The following is a 20,642-nucleotide window of genomic DNA, read 5'->3' on the forward strand; positions in this document are numbered from 1 at the left end:
AAAAACTCAACATGTACTATTTCATTTAATTCTTACAATAATCCTCTAATGTAAGCACTATTATCATTTTACAGAGGAGGAAACTGAATTTTAAGCAACTTGCCCTAAGCCCACAGCTGGAAAGAATTCTAATGTCAGTATGTATGGATCTAATGTCCATACTGCCCATCACCCTACACAACGCTGCCCCTTAACTCTCTTATTTAACCGCTCCCATTCAGTTTTCTCAGCTGTCAAACAGAAATACCATTTTTGACTCACTCAACTTTTTTTTGGGGGGGGGAGCTATATGAAACAATGTATCTAAGGCATGAGAAACACACTAGATTTTCAAATATTAGCTCCCTCCTTCCCACAACCTTTCCTTTAATACCCTTGTTTTTATGTTATGCTGTTTATTTATAAATAAGAAAATTCATTTCATGTCCACATTCTCTAGCTTGCTCTTTAGTCCCCTGATCATGCCTTCTCGGACTGACCACCCAAAACCTCCAGTCGGTTCAGAAAACAATATTCCCAGCCTTCAATCCATTGATTTTGAACACTTAGGGTGACACCACATCTACAAACTTCATACCCTATTTATAGCCACAGATATTTCCAGAAATCTGTCACATTTTGCAAGGCAGCTAAGGATATTGTTCTTCTCTGTTCTATACAGTAAATAATCGAATATGTTAGAAGCTCAAGAACATGATTCAGACTCTACTGAATCTTTCTTATTAACTAAATGTCACCACAGCGCTGTCTACAATTCCTAGTAATTTCAAAATTACATGAAAAGCCTAAAAATAAATCAGCCAACCAAACAAGCCTTATTAAAATTATGTATCACTTCCTATTTAAATTAACATGCACAAAAATAGAATAAACCTATGTTTACTAAAGAGCTACATTTAACATCAAATTATAAATTACCAAAAATCTAGCCCTTTAGCAATAAAGCCTCTAATAGTAACACAGTCTCAATTATCTGTACAGGAATGGTAATACAGGTAAAATACCCTAACAATGACAGGAGTTAAAAACCAAATGTATACAGGAACTGACATCAGCAAGATGGTGGAATAGAAAACCCCAGGTCCTTGCTCCCTTAGGAGAAACTTGACAACAATATAAAGACCTTTAACAATCTATTTTAAACTGATAACTTTAATTGTATACAAAAATTCTACTCCTTTACATTTCTGTCCCCCTTCCCCACTGTATGTTACTGAGGTCACAAATTGCATCTTTCTATTTTGTGTGTCTTTTAACATAGGTTTATACTTTAATGCTTTTGCCTTTTAAATTCTACAAAAGAATTGAAAGTGATTTATGCGCCAACATTACAATACCATAGGATTCTATATTTGCCCAGATACTACCAGAGAGCTTTATATTTTCATATGGTTTTGTGTTGTTGTTTAGTGTCTTTTTTTTTTTTCTCCAGCTGACTGACTCAGTTGGAAGAGCATGGAACTCTTGATCTCAGGGTCATCTCCACATTAGGTGGAGAGATTATTTAAATAAATAGAACTTAAAAAAAAATAAAATAGATTGTTAAAACCCAAAGATTTTTTATGTAATTCCCATAAAACCACAAAGAAAATATCTATAGAATATACACAAAAGCCAATGAAAAGGGAATCAAAGTGACTATAAAAGAAAAACCCATTAAAACATAAAGAAAAGGTAGTAATAAAGGAAAAGAGGGACAAAAGAGTTATAAGACACAGAGAAAACAAGAAAATGGGCATATAAACCCTCTTTTATCAGTAATCACTTTAAATGTAAATGGACTAAACTCTCTAATCAAAAGACATAATAGCAGAACGACTGAATGGACTAAAAAAACAAGACCAACCATATACTGTCTACTAGAGACTCACTTTAGATCTAAGGACACTCACAGGTTGAAAGTGAAAAGATGAGAAAAAGATATCCCAAGCAAATACTAACCAAAAGACAGCAGGGTGGCCATACTAAAAGACAAATAGACTAAGTCAAAAACTGTAATGAAATACAGTCAGACAGTATATAATAATAAAAAGGTCAATTCACCAAGAAACTATGGCAGTTATAAATACCCCTGAGAGCACAACTCCTAAATATATGAAGCAAACAGTGACAGAACTGACAGGTGAAAGAGACATCAACAGTAACAGACTTCAATGTCATTCTTTCAATAGAAAGAACAACCAGACAGAAAATCAATGAGGGAAGAGAGGACTTGAACAATACTGTAGACCAAAAGCACCTAAAAATCCTATACAGAACACTCTCTTCAACAACAAAATACACATTTTTCTCAAGTACACATGGAACATTTTCCAGGACAGACCACATGTTAGACCACAAAACAAGTCTTACAAATTTAAGAAGTCTGAACTCATACCAAGTATCTTTTCTGACCTCAATGGAATGAAAGCAGAAATCAAAAACAGAAGGAAAAATAAAAATCCACAAATATGTGGAAATTAAGCAACACACTTAAATAACCAGTGGGCCAACATAATAAAGGCCATATATAAAAAGTTCACAGCTAACATCGTACCCAATTGTACAAGACTGAAAGCTTTTCCTCTAAGATGAACAAAGTACTGATGCCCACTCATGCTACTTCTATTCAACACAGCACTAGACGCCATAATCGCTTTGCAATTTGGCAAGAAAAATAAATAAATAAAAGGCAGCATAATGATTAGGAAGGAAGAAGGAAAATTATCTCGGTTCACAGATGACATTATGTGATCTTATATGCAGAAACCCCAAAAGATTCCACACACAGACACAAATTATTAGTACTAAACAAATTCAGCAAAGTTGCAGGATACAAAAATCAACACACACACACACACACACACACACACACACACACACACACACATCAACTGACTTTTCAAACACAAACCACAAGCAACCCAAAAAGAAAATTAAGAAAATAATCACATTCATAATAGCATCAAAAAGAATGAGATACTCAGGAATAAATTCAACCAGAAAGGTTGAAAGACCTGTAAGATTGAAAAACTGCTGAAAGAAATTAAAGAAGATGCAAATAAACAGAAAGACATCTGTGTTCACTGATTGGAAAACTTAAGTGTTAAAATGTCCATCTACCTGAACAATCTACACATCCATTACAATCCTTACCAAAAAAATCCTAATGACATTTTTGCAGAAATAGAAAAACTACCCTCAAATTCACATGGGATCTCAGAGAACTCTGAAAACCCAAAACAATACTGAGAAAGAAGAAAAACGTTCAAGGCCTCACAAGTCCTGATTTCAAAACATATTACAAAGCTACAGTAATCAAAACAGTGTGGTACTGACATAAAGACAGACATACAGACCAATGAAACAGAATAGAGAACCCAGAAAAAATTCTCAGGCATGTAGTCAAATGATCTTCAACCAAGGTGCCAGGACTATTCAACAGGGAAAGGACAATCTCTTCAACAAGTGTTGGCAAAACTGAATATCCACATGCAAAAAAATTATGTTGGACCCTTACCATACATCATATATAAAGCTAACGCAAAATAAAAACCTAAACATAAGATCTAAAATGAGAAGTCTTAAAAACCAAACAGGGGAAAACCTTCATGACATTGAATCTGGTAATGATGTCTTGGATATGACACCAAAAGCACATGCAAGAAAGGTAAAAATAATGAATGGAACTATAGAAAACTTAAAAACTTCTCAGAACCAAAGTAAACAACAGAGTGAAGGGACAACCTACAGAATGGAAAAAAATACTTGCAAATCATATATCTGATAAGGGATTAACATCCAAAATATATTAAAAGCACCTAAAACTCAAAAAAATAAATACATGAGCAAAGTACTTGAACAGACATTTCTTCAACAAGCACATGAAAAGATGTTCAGGTCTTTCAAATCAAAATCACAAAGAGATAACACTTCACACCCATTTACTATACAAAAAAAAAAAACCACCTAGAAGATAACAACTATTGGGAATAATGTAGAGAAACTGAAACCCTGCACACTGTTGGTGGGAATTTATAATGGTGCAGCCACTATGGAAAACAGTATGAAAGGTCCTCAAAAAACTTACAATGGAATGACCACATGACCCAGCACAACCCCTTCTGTTTATATACCCAAAAGAATCGAAAGGAGGATCTCAAAGAGACATTTGCAAATCCATGTTCATTGCGGCGTTAACAATAGGCAAGAGGTTAAAGCAAATCAAATCCTCATCAAGAGATGAACAAAATGTGGCATACACACACACACACACACACGCACGAGTATTATTCACCTTAAAGAAGAAGGAAACCCTGTCACGTGCTATAATGTGAGTGAAACTTGAGGACGTTATATTAAGTGAAATAAGCCAGCCAGGAAAAGAAAACTACTGTGCAATGGCACTTATATAAGGTATCTAAAGTAGCCAAACTCCTAGAAACAGAAAATAGAATGGTGGTTGCTAGGGGATAGGAGAAATGGAGAGTTGTTTCATGTGTACAGAGTTTCAGTTTTGCCATATAAAAAGGTTCTGGAGATCTGTTACACAACAATGTCAAAATACTTACTACTCCTGAACTGTACACTTAAGAACAGTTAATAGGGTGAATTTTATGTTATGCACTTTGCCACAAAAAAAAAAAAAAAAAAAAAAAAAAAGAGTGCAACACTTGAAGACAGGCTAAGGAAGAAATGAAATCACTGCAAACTAATAGTAGCCAGAACAGTTGCCCAATAATCCAAAGACTATTATCAGAGATGGAAAAGCTTAATTCTACCAACAAGCAAATGGACGGAAGTAACATTGGCAAATACAAGCCAGCCTTCATAGCGGAGCCCGCACGGCAGTCTTGGAACTCAAGGCTGAAGCACACAAATCACTGTTGTAGTTAAACTCACAAACACTTTGTCAGACAGGAGGTACTAATACCAGAGGATCAGGCTATAAATTGGGGCACAATAAACGGTTTTAAACATCCCTACCAATTATAAATGACAACCCAATTGCTATACCAAAGTAGATAATGTAGTAAACTTAATGACACTCGTTAATTTTTGGAATTTTTTCTAACTGTGATTAGACAGTGGTGCCTACCCCACAATATTTCTGTGACTTCTCCCCTTCCAGGCACATGGGAAGAGAAGTGTGTTTCCCCATGCCCTCGAAGTTGAGGTCTTAGGACTTGCCTTAACTAATAAAAAGAAAGCATCAGGTCGGTCACTCTCAGGAAGACACAACACTTAGGAGCCATGGCGAGATTCTTGTATCTCCTCTTTCCCAAGCTGTCCAATGTTCAACAGAATGGCACCTCCATCAGCTCAAGTACTGACAGAGAATGCCATGGAGCTGAGTGCCCCACCAACGTGTAAGGGACAGACAGCACGAGCAAGAAATGAACAGCTGTTGCTGTTGTTTGTCGCTAAAGCACAGCCTAACTCCTCCTGACATGTTGGTCATTTGCAAAAATCAATATATAATTTTTAAATGATATAAGTCATCCAGTCTAAGTACTTACATTATTTGCTAGGTACTAATTAATACTGTGTGGCTTAAAAATAGTTCCCAAAAATATAGTCTGCTAAAAACCTCTGCAATGAACCCGGATATTTACAAATGTGATTTCATGTGTTTACTAACTTGACAACAGAAATCATGCAAATTGTCTAGTTTTGTTAGTTTCTCGGGCCCTAAAGTATAGCTATAAAAAATAAGCTTTCCAAAAGTCAATTCTTACTTGTAAAATATTTATGATATCAATGTTGTTTTAAGTCGTTTGTGTTTTTTTGTGTTTTTTTTTTTGAGGGAGAGACAGAGACAGAGACAGTGTGAGCAGTGGAGGGGCAGAGAGAGAGAGGGAGGGAGAGAATCCCAAGCAGGAGATTCTGTCAGCACAGAACCCTATTGGGGGGGGGGGGGGGGCTTGATTTCACGAACTAGGAGATCATGACCTGAGCTGAAATCAAGAGTTGGATGTTTAACCAACAGAGCCACCCATGTGCCTCTAAACGTTAATCATTATTTTCTAATTAGGGACAGCACTAAAGAGAGAAACTAAATGTGATACATAGCGGTTGTTCATGCACATTTACATATGTATTTTTTAAAGCTATCACAGATCATGAAAGAAAATATGCAATCCAAAAGCAATATTCACGTATAATACAAACAACTTTATATTGTCCATGGTGGCCTGTCCCTACACTCTTAAAGGAAATCCTCATTTTCTTGCATAGGAGTTTATGTTCATAACATACTCATTTACTTTAACAGTTTCCAAAACTGAAAACAAACGGGAGTCAGTCCCTTAGAGCAGAATTCAAAACCCGATTCTTATGTTATACAGAAAAATAGTGAATGCTGTATTAACAAAAAGAGAATCTGTTCTGCATTGGCCGTTCACGTGTTACACGACAGAGAATCTCATGCTTGGAGCCTGTTATACCCAAGGGTAGCTTTGAGAGTATTTCATTGTTCATATACCTTTTAATGCTATTTTCTTCAACTCCATCAATATTTAGACTTCCTTAATATTAGTTCCTGGGATCTACTTTGTAAATCTCCAATTCGCATATCACAGCTCTGAAAAGGATTATTTTCATTTCCAGAGCGAAACAAATGAATGGAAAAGGGAAAAAAGTTACCATTTCCAAAGTTTCGTGGGAAGATGGAACAAAAATTAAGTTGCCAAGAAAAGTAACATGCCAGTCATTGTTCAAAACCATGGGAAACGTGGACACAAGAGAACCTTTCAAGAGCTTTTGAGCCTTTGAGGGGACTCAGACACACTTACACCAACACGCTCTGGAAAGATACAACATGATAAGGAGAAAACTCACTTTGCAGTTTATCTACGTGAAGAAATCTTAGGATTGGAAGGGTCTGACTGAGGAGACAGTGTGTGCAGGGACAGAAAAAAAAAATACCACATGGAAGCCAGCTGTCAGTCACCTCCTATGTACACATTCTTTTTTTTTTTTTTTAATGTTTATTTTTGAGAGGGAGGAAGAAGGGGGGGCGGGGCACAGAGGATTCAATGCAGCTCTGCACCGACAGCACAAAGCCCAGTGTGGGGCTCAAACTCATGAACCATGAGATCATGAGCTGAGCTGAAATCAAAGTTGGACGCTTGATCGACTGAGCCACCCCGGCGCCCCTCCTATTCACACATTCTTGAGACAGACACACAGGAAACGGCAAATGGCGCACTGTGCACATCGGCATCGCTCAAGTGGTTCAAGTCTCACAGGTCTTTCCCCAAATGGCATCTTAGCGGAGTCCCTTCCTAAAGTCTCCACCACCCCCCCCACTCCCCCCACCACTTAATGTTTCTTCTTAGTGCTTATCACACCCTGTGATGTAGATTTCATTTATCTTGTCTATCGTTCAGCCTTTCCTACTCTGACGTAAGCGACAAGAGGGCAGGGACTTCTATCTGTTGCTCACTATTGCCTGCCGTTAATAGCTGGCTCCACAAACATTCATTGAAGGAATGAGCGTCTGGCCTCTCTACCAATTATAGCTACGATAATATCATACGAGGTGTTCTGTGTGCCTTATCCCCTTCCCAGTCGTCCCGCCCAAAGGAGGAAGACTTCCTAATCTCACTGATCATAACGTAAAACACTTACTAGACCAAAGGTGTAGCAGGCAAATTCCCCTACTAATTAAAGATACTTAAGGACTGGCCCCTATGTCCAGTGCCCTTTGGCATTTCCGGCTTCCTCCTCTCCCCACCGCCACCTATGCTGGCGCCAGTCAGCTTGCCTCCTTTTCACTCTCTGCATCACACGGGGGTTGAATCACACCCGTGCTCGATGCACACCTGTCTCACACAAACATCCACCGATCTGGGCCTTCACACGGTTCAAGGGCCCAGCCCTTCTTCCTCCTTGTGGGAGAAGGCTGGTCAGCCCCTCTATAATCACCTTTTTTTTTCCTTTCCATGGAGAAGCTTGGCATGGACCATTGCCTCAGCCAAGAACAATGCCCACTGTCTACTATTGTATTTGAATTTTTTTTTCTGATTAAAAAGTTTTCTAAGTTTAAGTTTCCATTTAAAACGGAATAGCATGGACCATTTTTCCATCTCCTGAAAGTCTCAAAAAGAGAAGAGGAAAAATACTACAGAAACCACAAATTAGTCATGGTAAACCAAGCCTTTGTGCCTATGTGGCACCTCTTACTAGATATAACAGAACGCATTATCTTTAACCCCTAAATCCTAAACTCTCCTGATTTTATCCCATGAACATCTCTCCCCTGATGTCCTTATTTTGGAGAGATGCTTGCTTAAATATTTGGGAATGCAGAGTAATGAGATCTGCAACTTACTCTAAAATACTTCCATAGAAAAACAGGGAGGGGGGGGGTGTCAGTGGAGAGGGCGAGGGAGATAGGAAGTGCAATGTGACACAATGTTACTAATTGTTGGCTCTAAGCTGGGCATATGGGTATTTAGTGTACTGTTCTATCTTTTCTGTATGTTTGAAAGTTTTGTGATAAAAAGCTTTTTGCAAAAAAAAAAAAAAAAAAAAAAAAAAACCTTCCAAGTCCTATCCTAGAACTGGTCAGTCCCCACGTCAACCCCTCCCCTCCCGTACACTGCTGTCTGCATCATCTTTCTATGGCACCTAAATGATCACATTATTATTCGAAACAGAACTATCTGAAGACTCAAGGGCACTTTTTATGATACAGTTTAAATTCCCTAAAAGGATACGTGCCCCCATCTTTAACAGTTTCCTTCATTGCAAAAGGCACAGCAACACCCTCTCAAGTTTCCTATAAAGTTACCCACGGATCCCTGAACACGCCATGTTATTTCATGCCTCTGTGTAACTTGCTCACTCTAGTTCCTCCACTTGCTTCAAAATATGGGTTAAATTGTACATAACTGCATGTTTGTCATCATGTGGCCTACTGTTGAGCAGCGTCAGCACAAAGGAGCATCATGAGGGACAAGACAGTCTACAGTACACATTTGTATCTGCTCTTATTCAAACTTGTAGATTATCGTTCAGCAATTCCTTTCGACATCAGCAGAGGGCGCCATCATTTCACTTTTAACAAGGAAAATTAAGGTCCTGCTAACAAAAGCACCTTGCATGACTTCATATGCAGCGTTAAAGCTCCAAAAAATATATTTTCCTAACAAAGAGGGAATTTGAAAATGAACACGTCCAGTGTCAATGTGAACAAATGGAGCTGTTTTGTTTCCAAAAGAAACGTCACTGAACCAACAATTTAAGTTGCAGGAATTTATCCTAAGAAATAATCACAGAAGTATGCAGTAATCTAAAAATACAATGAGAAAAGGTTCGAGTTGTTAATGACACTGTCTTCACTGCAGAGTTATGGCTTCATTCACAATATCAACGTGGAATGGACTGTAAGGCATTGACCGATATTTTGACTTCAATCTATCCACACCAATGCAAGGACCCTCTACTCCCCACCACACCACCTCTTTATTCAAACTTTTAAGATGTTTTATTTTTGGCCTTCTGGTCTATACTTTCCTAAGCTAGTTCCTAGCCCACCTTTAGTTTTGGTTCTGCAGTTCCAGAAAGGTATTGACGACTGACAGTGACTACGTTTTAGACAGGACCGTAGATATCAGATCTTCTGGTACTTTCAAAATTCATCTGCACCTTTTGTGAGTTAACGTGTATATTGCTTATAGTTGTCATAATTTATCAAAATCCTATAATCTACACAGTATTTTATCAGGCTACAATAGGGTATATACCAAACTATAAACATACTTTGATTGGATTATCTTAAAATCAATTTCTACTTCTAAAATTCCAAATCTATCCATCTAGGTTTTATTCTGTGGTTTCACTCATTACCTTCGGGGACTCAAGTACACAAGGGCACGTCTTACTCAAGAGTATTCTGAAGCAGGCATCTCCCTGTATAAACTGTAATCATTGTTACAGTTCAGCCTCATCTGGAAGGATGGAGGTTGGGAATGAAAAACAATGGAACCACCAGGGTACCCAGGAAGTTTATTAAGCTTTCTGGAAGAAGATGTTAAGCATCAGTTATTATTCAAGCCTGGGTCATCATACCAGGAAGCTGGCATCAGTTCTCATGCATACAGTCTCCCCGTTAGGGTCCTCCACTTTTCCAGACAACTTGCTACTAGTCAGTCATTGCTCTCTTCAACAGGTAATAGGTAAAAAAAAAAAAAAAAAAAAAAAAAAATGCAAGAACTGTGTCTGTATGTGAAAAGCATCAGCAGGCAACCAGGTAAGACTGTCTTCCAAGTTGGTAAAACCATCTCTTATGGGTGAAAACTCAAGGGACACTTAGGACTATCTGAAATCTGAGCAGGCAGATGACATTACAAAGTGAATAATCTCCTGATCAGAAAAGTGACCGTTCCTGACATACCTGTCCAGCAGAAACCCACACACACCTGACAGCTACAAGTGTATACTGATTCCTAAAAAGAGTCTCTTATTTGCATGTCTTTAAAGGTTAGACTAATTTTTATTATGTCTAGCAAAAGGAAAAAAAAAAAAACTAAGCTGAGAGGGAGAGATGTACTAAAACGCCGAGGAGAGCGGTCAGCTACAAATGGCGTAAGCGTTGCCGGAAAAAAGCTCATGTGGTTAGCCAGGTAAACGTAAAAAAGAAAAAAGGCCTATAAAAGACAAGTACTCCTACTTCTCTGCAGCCTAAGAAATTGGGCCAGACTAGAGGACTGGATTGACCAGAAAGAGGAAAACAAATTCGTGCTACCACTATCTCAACATCAAGGAAACCTGTAAACATCATGTAGAAAATGGGTTTGCTAATTACTTCTCCTGACTACTGGGACAGGCCTCTCTCAAGACTTTCAATGAAAAATTCTTCCTCCTTAATCTCTGCAACAGTTACACAAAGTGAACCAAGCAATGTGTCCACTTGATAGCTCCACACATCTTTTCCTAATTATTAAAAAGATACTCTTGCAAGGTCTATGTGAATTATCTTCAGTGCATTCTAATCTCTTTGGATTAAGACAATGACAAGGTCTCAAGAAGATTCTTTTTACTCTCCCCTAAACCAACCTAAGAACATTTCTAAAACCATTAATCTCACCAACTAGCCAAGATTTCAAAGAGAAAAATCACAGCTGTCCAAGTTTCTTAGCAAGATTTTCTTAGCAAGAAAAATTTGCTAAGCTTGTCTTGTGGTTCAAGGGTTGTTTCTTTGCCCTAATCTGTGAAGAGTAATTTGCTATGGAGAGGAAAGAGTCAAGGAAAGGATTTGATAAAAGGTTACCATTTGGAAAGCAGTGACATTATTGTAACAAATGTTTAGATGAGCGAGGGATTACCTAAAACCATTGGGCTTCTGCTCCTAAATACTAATTTTGCAAGGCTATGACAAATATGACTAAATAAATTGGGACTGCATCTTCCTGAGTTAATAATTTGATCCTACTTTTTTGAAACTCAAGGATCCCTAGATTCGCTATACCTTATGTAGTAAATAAAAAGACTAGAGATCATATTTAAAACCTACCAGACAGAATTAACCTTAGTAGCAATAAGTAGTACATAGATAGTCATAAAAGAGATTTACCCTGAAATGAAAACTTGGGCAGATTATATTAACTGAGTAATTGTGCTGCCTACACTCTAAGTAGTTCTTACAGCTGCAAGCATAGGAATGGCTGAGAGAAAAAACAAGGTAAGACCTGCTATCTTACTCATCGCTAGTTCACAGCTGGCTGTAAATCAAGGCAGCCTGCCCAAACACACAAACAGCTTAATGACGACCTAAGGGAGAGCTGTTGAATTAATACAACCAGGAAACCCGCACAGAATTAAGGGAGAAACTGTTGAGGCCTCCCATGGAATTGCTATGTTGTATGGATCTGAAAATGATTAGAGAATGGGGGCATGAAGGGGGGGGGGGGGGAGGGTCCCAGCAGGAATCTGGGAATCAAATATGATACCTGAATTTGTTGTAAAATCACAACTAGAAATAACTGAATTTTCAGCATTCCCCACCCCCCATTATTCCCTAAATTTACACAGTCGTTCTAATACAGTCAACAGGTACTTTGGGGAGTAATACAGAAAAGGGATAGAAATGCATTTTTTTTTAATGTTCATTTATTTTTGAGAGAGAGTGAGAGTCGGGGAGGGGCAGAGAGAGAGAGAGGAGGAGACAGAATCCGTAGCAGGCTCCAGGCTCTGAGCCCTTAGCACAGAGCCCGACAAGAGGCTCAAACCCACGAATCATGAGATCATGACCTGAGAGGAAGTCGGATGTTTAACCAACTGAGTCACCCAGGCGCCCCTAGGAATTTATTCTTTAAGTCTATAAATTTATTATTGAAATACTTTCCTAGTCAATTCTATGAATTAACACAATTCTAATCACAGAGCTCAAGGGATCAGAGTATCCTGATCCAGAAAAATACAGGAGCACTCTCATATTTGTGGGTTAAGTAACTAGGAATATTTCTAATCGTTGGTAGCTATATCCAAAAAAAGTCTGTGGAGAAGCACTGGGAGAAGGAGAGGAGAGGGAAGGTAAATGTCACATTTAAGTTCAAGTATGTTACTTCTTTTAAGACTCTATATAAACTATATAGCCTATTGTATATAAACTATTCTATATCAACTATTCTTTGGACTTCAAGGAAGACCCTGAAAATGCTATCTGTACACAGTTGATTTTCTTGCTATGACTATCAGAAGCACACCTAACTAAAGGTCAGCTTAGCACACGAGGACCGTGAAAAGGGAGATTCTGGAATTCGGGACAATTGGGGAGAGCACGTGTAGACAAGGAAGAGGGAGGGCAGTGGTGGCTCACATGACAGGAAGGGGGAAGTGAGGGACTGAAGAGGAATCAGGGGCACGTATAATTCCTTCCAGATGACGACTGCAGGTGCTGTAGCTAAACCATCAGGATTACTGTCTTCCAGGCTATTTCTGCCAATTCCATATACCCTAACGCCTCCCAGGTTTGAAGTTAGCTTAAAAGGAAAAGCGTATTAATTCTAAGGATTCTAATAACAGGCAAATACACCAGAGAAATATTCTTCAGCCTGGATTCTACTCCTAGGACTTTTCACTATATACATAATTTACATGTGTCTGAAAACACAGATGTACATGAAAACTTAGTAATCATCATTGGCGACCAAAAAAAAAAAAAAAGGTAATGATCTAAAATGTTCTTAAATCAGGCAATGGTTTAAAAACTGGGGGTGCCTGGGTGGCTCAGTCGGTTAAGCATCCAACTTCTGCTCAGGTCATGATCTCATGGTTCATGAGTTCGAGCTCCGTTGTAGGGCTCTGTGCTGACAGCCTGGAGCCTGCTTCGGATTCTGTGTCTCCCTCTCTCTCTGCCCCTGCCCCACTCACATTCTGTGTGTGTCTCTCTCTCAAAAACAAACATTTAAAAAAATTTTTTTAAATGAATGAAAAGTGGAATAGGGAGGAGAGTTGGAATACAAAATGGAGCTAAATTTTCAGACTGTTTTTTGTACTTTTTAAAATTTCACAAGTCCTTCATTCAAGTCTTACTTACCTAATTAAAAACAAAGAATTATGCATGTTAGGCAATTATTTTTTAAATCAAACAACAATCATGACCCATGATTTCATTACAGGTCTCAAAGCCTATTTAAACTATCATTGTACTTAACACATTTATATAAGCATCTGTGTGTCTTTCCCCTCCATTAAACTATAAATTCCTTAAGAACAAAGATAAATAAATTACCTTCCACATTCCATGCACAGCAATGCTCATTAAGCATATACTGAGTGAACAACTAAATAAAAGTACATCTGACCCAAGGCTACATGTGTAACAGCATAGGCACTTGGCTGAAGTCACAATTGTAAGTTCTCTGAGCTATGTCACCCTGACCAACGGAAAGGATAAAAATAGTTCTCAGAAACTGTATACTTTCATAAAGTTCCATAATCCCTTAGAAGATTCTAGGTTTCCTAGATCGAATTTATCCTTCACTAAGACTACCCACAGTAGATTAAAAATCAAATGACTCATCTGGAGAGTTAATTCCACTATGTAAAAGAAGCCAACACAGATCAGTGATACATGTCATGGCACAAATTGTGAGTATTATTATTTATCTGGTGCCTGGAAGGGAAATCAAGGCTTGGGTGATATAAATCAATTCTATTTCCCTTATATTCTATAATGATGATCAGGAAACAAAAATATTAGGGAATACTTAGTTAAATAAAGAATTTGTATGAAACTCCCAAAGAAAATCTTCTTAGATTTTTTTCATGAGAAATAGAAGCTTGTTTCTATGAATATAACTTTTTGTACATCAGGTTCTATACTTATACTGACCACATACTGAACAAGACACGGGATTTCTTCTAAATTCCTCATGGACCCCCATCAACAATAAACGTTATTCATACAATGTAATTAAACATTTTAAATCATTTTTATAATCATTCAACAATTTTAATAGGATTTCATATTTCCTATTTTTTCATAAATAAATGCACTTTGTGAGAATGCAAATAGACTTCAAATTCAAACTTTTCATATCAGGTTTTTTAAATTGACAGTAAGAGTCAGTGGTTTTCAAGAGGTAAGGGGGAGGAAGGCATAAATTAGCAGAAAACAGAATTTTTAGGGCAGTGACACTATTCCCTAGAATACCAAAATAGTGAATCCGTGTCATTATACATTTGTCCAAACCCACAGAGTGTGCAACACCAAGGGTGAACCCTAATATAAACTAGACTCTGGGGGCACCTGGGTAGCTCGGTCGGTTAAGCATCCGGCTTCAGCTCAGGTCATGACCTTGCGGTCCATGAGCTCAAGCCCCGCGTCGGGCTCTGTGCTGACGGCTCAGGGCCTGGAGCCTGCTTCGGATTCTGTGTCTCCCTCTCTCCCTGCCCCTCCCCCATTCAACTCACACTCTCTCTCTCTCTCTCTCTCTCTCTCTCTCAAAAATAAATAAACATTAAAAAAAAAACTGTAGACTCTGGGTGATAATCAAGTGACAGTGTGGGTTCATCAGTGTAACAAATGTAGCACTCTGGTGGAATATATTAAAAATAAAGGAGATTACGCATGTGTGGGGCAGAGTGTGTGGGGCAATCTCTGTACCTTTCACTCAAGTTTACTGTAAACCTAAAACTGCCCTGAAAAATAGTTTATTTTTGTTTATTTTTAAAAATTTTTAAATATTTTTTCTTCAAACAAGAATAAATGTTTTAGTCATTCACCCTTTTGTAGTCAATGTTTACTGAACATCATTAGTGAAGACTTTTAATCTAACTTTTCCTAAATTTAATTTTTACTTGGAATTACCAGTAAACATAATACATAATCTCTGCAGTTCTTGAAATTTTCTGTTAAAGATGGAACATCTTAATGAACTTAACTTAATAATAACCATCTTCCCACAAATCTACAGAGAATCAGTCACACACCAAAAAAAAAAAAAAAAAAAAAAAAAAAGAATTCTTTTTATATGCAAATTCTTGACAAAACCTTACTTTTGGTGTATTAACACTTAAAGTATGAAATAGCACAGATTGGTATAGTAATCCCATATTCATTAAGAATTTTTTTAAACTCATTGGTATGTTGGTAGTTGTGTGTAAATTACGTTCTTCCAAGAGTCTTTAAAGATTCCCTAGCATACTATAAGTGAATCTTAACCCCTGTTGATCTTGAAATGAAACGTTTTGATTTCATAACCTTCTGGATAAATGTTGTCTCTATGTAATCTTGTCATCAATAGGGCTACTAAAAATATTATTCAGATGTAAAACATTTTAAATTTTCCTCACTAGTTCCTAACACTGTGTTCAAAGTTTCCTGGCAGAGTGGCAAATTAAGCAATTCTGAATTCTAGAATGTATTTGGGCTTTAAGTAAGGAATTGTGTGGCCTTGTAACTAGCTAGCCTCATAAGAGTTCTGAATTCACAATTTTGTTCTCATCTTTAACTCTCACTTTAACCTAAAGTGAGAACATGCAGGGGAGGGGCAGACAGAGAGGGAGAGAGAATTCCAAGCAGGCTCCACACTGTCAGCACAGAGGCCAACGTGGGGCTCGATCCCACGAACCGTGGGATCACTGAGCTGAAACCAAGAGTCGGATGCTTAATGGCGCCTCAGGAGTCCTGCTTATTTTGCCCTACCAGACCTTTAAACCATTACAAATCTATAACCAAACACGAACATTTTTGTTTTAAAGTACCAGAATAATCTGCCAGCTACTCTGCTTCATGTAATAACATTCCATGCAAATGAGGCTTTCAGGTTAAGAAAGAATTATCAAGGTACACAAGTCCAAATGTGAGCTCATCTTTTATTTTATTACCTAATGAATGCCAAACTCTGAATTTTAGGCCTCTATGTTTATCTTGTTGATTTATTACTTTCAGGCTTTAATTCAAAAGTGTTTCATTATGATAGGAGAAGTATCTCAAACTTGAATCATTTAAAATGGGAAGAATTTAACGGGACGTTGGTATGTACAGTTTCAGAATATCAATTTTTTTTTCCAAAGTGTTTTCAAGTTACTTTCATTCTAAGAATGTTTAAAATATTAAGTACAATGGGAAAAGATAAAATGTTAGTTTCCATTTAATTTTAAAACATCTCAAAAAGTAGTACATTATAAAATTACATTCACACGTAATCAAAACTTTGGGAAAATTACTTTTATAAAGCTCTGAGGTTATTGGTCCCTTGAAATTTTACCAGGCCCCTTAATGAAAGAAATTCAGTTATTTGTTTTTAGAAATAAACATTTTTATTTCTTAAAAAAAAAAAAAAAAAAAAAAGTCATAAATCTCGTCAAGATCAGTCCGTGGCTCTTGAGTTCAGAAGTCAAGGACAGTAACTGTAGCGGCTATGGAAATCAACAAAATCAATTTATAGTCTACTTAACACTACCTAGTACCGGAGGAAAGAGGAGGAGAAAAAGAACTAGGAAAAAAAAAAAAAGCCTTCCAAAGTGGGGCTTGAATGGCCAAGATCTAGAAGAAAAGGAAAACACCTGAAGATGTACCCAACATTCCACACTGCTTCCCCCTGAGCACATTCCCAACTCATAAGCAGCAGAGATGCAAGGCTGAGGAGGGAAGCCAGCTGTCACATAGTAGAGGCATTAAAGACAGCCTCTGGCAGTCTCCAGGGCAGACAAAACCTGGAGTTCAGGACAAGTCAGGCGCCGAGGACCCGAGAGGTCAAGACTCCAGAGAAAAGAAAAACACCAAAAAGTGCGTCCAGCACCCTGAGCTACTTTTCTGCTTCAAGTATTCACTGATTCATAAGCAAACAAATGCATGGGGTAAAGAAGCTGAACAGAATGCAGCTAAGAGACTGAGAAGCTGAGCAGAGACAGTCTGTCCCATCAGACAGGAAAGACAAAAATTGGAGGTAGGGGCCTAACAAGGCAGATGTGCACAACTGAATCCCACCAGCTTTCAGTTTGGACCCCTAAAGGACTGCAGCCCGTTGAGACCTCTAAAGAACTTCCCCTGGGTGGTAAGGGAAAGCTGGAAATACACGAGGCCTCAGAAAGGGGTTCCCACCCTCAATCAGCTCAACCTCTGAGTGGATTAAGGCGATTCCCCCTATTCTAACTGCCTGTCAGACGCTAAAGGAAATTCTATCATCAGAACCTCTTCAATTTTCCATAATAACCAATATTTAATCAAAAATTACTAGACATACCAAGAGACAGAACCAATGGAAAAAGATGATCGAAAGAAATTCGGAGGTAATCCAGATACTGGAATCATCAGATACAGACATAATTAACCACAGTTTCTACTGAAGAAAATTTAAACCGTGATGGACAATTTCGCCAGCACCAACAAAGTTCCCAAGCGAATGAAATGCACAACCGGAGTAGACAACCACCGAACTTTCTAGTTCATCAAACCTAGATTCAAATCCAAGCTCTACCACCGACCAGCTTTCTTTTCACCCTAAACAGGGAGAATTTTCACAGTAACACTATGAGGAAGAACTAAGTGTCTTGCATAGTGTCTAACATAATAGTCAGTAAACATTAAGTCATGTATGATGGTCAAGAATAGTTATATCAGGATTACCTTGTCCCAGGACTAAGTAATTCCCTGCACACTCCCCCTTCATATAGCAGAGTAATACACTGCTATCAACTCGGTACAGAAGTATCTTTCATGTGAAAAAAAATTACGCCTATTTTTGTTTTGTCTTGAATCACCAATATTGTATTCTGGAACTACCAATACTTTTCTGAGAAAGTATTTTGTAAACAGTAAACAAAAAAAAAAAAAAAAGAAAAAAGTTTATTAACTCCTACTCTGACTCGTTCCCCCAAAAAAGATCGGAGGTACCTTACCGACATATAAACAAGAAACCAGGACTTCAGTTTGTCCCCAGGGCATTGTTTTTCTTTTCCAATGAGAAAAGGACAGACTATGATGGAAGATGGATACAAAAGTCTCTAGGCAAGATATTACAGTCACGAGACACAGCAGATACCTAAAACCATAACACTTCTGTAGATCTTGGCAATAGTATTTATGCAAGCATTATTTTGCTTGACCCCCAACCCCTTTGATCCTTCCTGTACCAGACCCAAACAACAAGAGGAGGAAGGAAGACCCAGGACTAGAACTCAGTGTTCCTTCCACACTAGCATGTGCATGCGGTCTTTCCGGCAAAGCCAAGCTGACACCACCAAGATGACAGAAAAGTGAAACAAATTTAAAAAATGGTTTTCAGCTATTACTACCAAAGGTTCTGCAGTTTGTCTACATGTACAACTATTTGGTAAGTTTTCGTGTTACTTAGGACAGACTAAATACGTGCTTTTACTCCTGTTTGGTTTACCGAATAACAACTCAATGCATCCAAAGACCCACTTACTGAGCAACTACCAGGCCCGACACTGGAGGCACAGGGAAAAATGACAGTATCCCTGTCGTGAGGAACAATCTGGGGACTGGGCGAGAGAGCTCCACGTGAAAAGGAAGAGTGGGACAAGAGGCTGTGGAGACACGAAGTTATCACTACACTAAGCAGCTATGAAAGGGAAATTAAAGAGAGCAAGTGGAAGTCCGAACAGAACTTCTACTCAGATCCAACGTCTTGGGGCTCCCCACCTGTGGCATCCCACCCTCCTTCCCAGTTTATTATTACTCTTTAAAATACAGCAACTCTGGGGCGCCTGGGTGGCTCAGTCGGTTGAGCGTCCGACTTCGGCTCAGGTCATGATCTCGCAGTCCGTGAGTTCAAGCCCCGCGTCGGGCTCTGTGCTGACAGCTTGGAGCCTGGAGCCTGGAGCCTGTTTCAGATTCTGTGTCTCCTTCTCTCTCTGACCCTCCCCCATTCATGCTCGGTCTCTCTCTGTCCCAAAAATAAATAAACTTAAAAAAAATTAAAAATAAAATAAAATAAAATAAAATAAAATAAAATAAAATAAAATAAAATAAAATAAAATAAAATAAAATAAAATAAAATAAAATAAAATAAAATAAAATACAGCAACTCAAAATTAAACAGAAACAGCTATGTATCGGTAATTTAAATCAGTAGTTTCCAAACTTGGGTCACTTATACCACCACCATTTACATTACATAAAAAACTATTCTTTCACTTAAACATTAAAAAAAAAAAAAAAAACGTTATTTTTGAGAGAGAAAAGGCACACGTGCACACATGAGCAGGGGAGGGGTGAGTCAGCCCGATGCGGGGTTCAAACCCACGAACCATGAGATCACGACCTGAGCTAAAGTCGGACGCTCAACCGACTGAGCCACCCAGGCGCCCCTCAGTTAACATTTTGCTTAAATCAAGTTTTGTTTTGTTTTTAACTGAAATGCCCACTTTGGATCCTCCTGAAACAATGAGTTTGATGAGCTAGTTAAGCTTTCTAATATACATGAAAATAAAGGCATAGTGTTTAAAATAAAAATTGTTTTTATGAATAATGCTAAAATAACCCTGCATGTTCACATTTAGGAAACATTGGTATTTTTTTTTAACTCTATTAGCAACTATTTGTAAATTCTTTATTTGTAAGTAAATATTTACAGCGTTATTATGTGACTACATCAGCGTCAGTTCCTTTTTCTACTTGTGAATTAATATATGCTTTATTACCTAAAAAGTACACAGTTATTTCTGGTGGAAATCCATTCTACTCCAGTCACCCTAGCTCTCCATAATAAGGATGCTCTCTATATCTAATTATTAGTTAATAATCTTAAAGAGTTATACAAATCTTCCTCATGCCTACAGACAATTGCAGATGGTTTTTCCCTTCAATCACCTGCCAAGATAAAGAAATCAAAACATGAAAAAATACCAGATACCACATTTAAACTATGTTCTCACCAAATAGTATCTTCCTTCTGATGCACTTAAAATGAAAAGGAATACACTGTTTTCATTACATGATACGTACAGGATATGTACATGATACATCTGAACTCAGTGTTGAGGTTCATTTTATGCCCAATTCCTGTGAGAGAATTTAAATATTTGCAATTACCATTGCCAAAGCAATTACACTGTAAGATTATTTTTTAATTAGCCTTGTTCCTTACCAAAGCAAATTAATTTTAAGCCAATTCAGCAGACCACAAAGTCAAGATGAATACTCAATTCAATTATCTTTAATCTTTCAACTAAGAAACATT

The 20,642-nt window shown here is 37.8% G+C and overlaps 1 protein-coding gene across 4 annotated transcripts in view; it reads right to left on the reverse strand.

Annotated features, from left to right (window-relative positions):
* The window catches only part of MPP7 (membrane palmitoylated protein 7), a 277,391-nt gene that overhangs the window by 218,173 nt on the left and 38,576 nt on the right, over positions 1-20,642 (reverse strand). For 2 of the 4 annotated variants that reach the window (XM_042991298.1, XM_042991294.1), the window contains exon 1: positions 13,721-13,793. The exons of the other annotated variants lie outside the window; for them this stretch is intronic. The gene's annotated coding sequence lies outside the window, so the exon portion shown is untranslated. Of the gene's footprint in view, positions 1-13,720; positions 13,794-20,642 lie in introns of those variants that run through there. 4 annotated transcript variants of the gene reach the window in all.

This window comes from Panthera tigris, chromosome B4 (assembly GCF_018350195.1).
Source record: "Panthera tigris isolate Pti1 chromosome B4, P.tigris_Pti1_mat1.1, whole genome shotgun sequence".
Classification (NCBI taxonomy): Eukaryota; Metazoa; Chordata; class Mammalia; order Carnivora; family Felidae; genus Panthera; species Panthera tigris.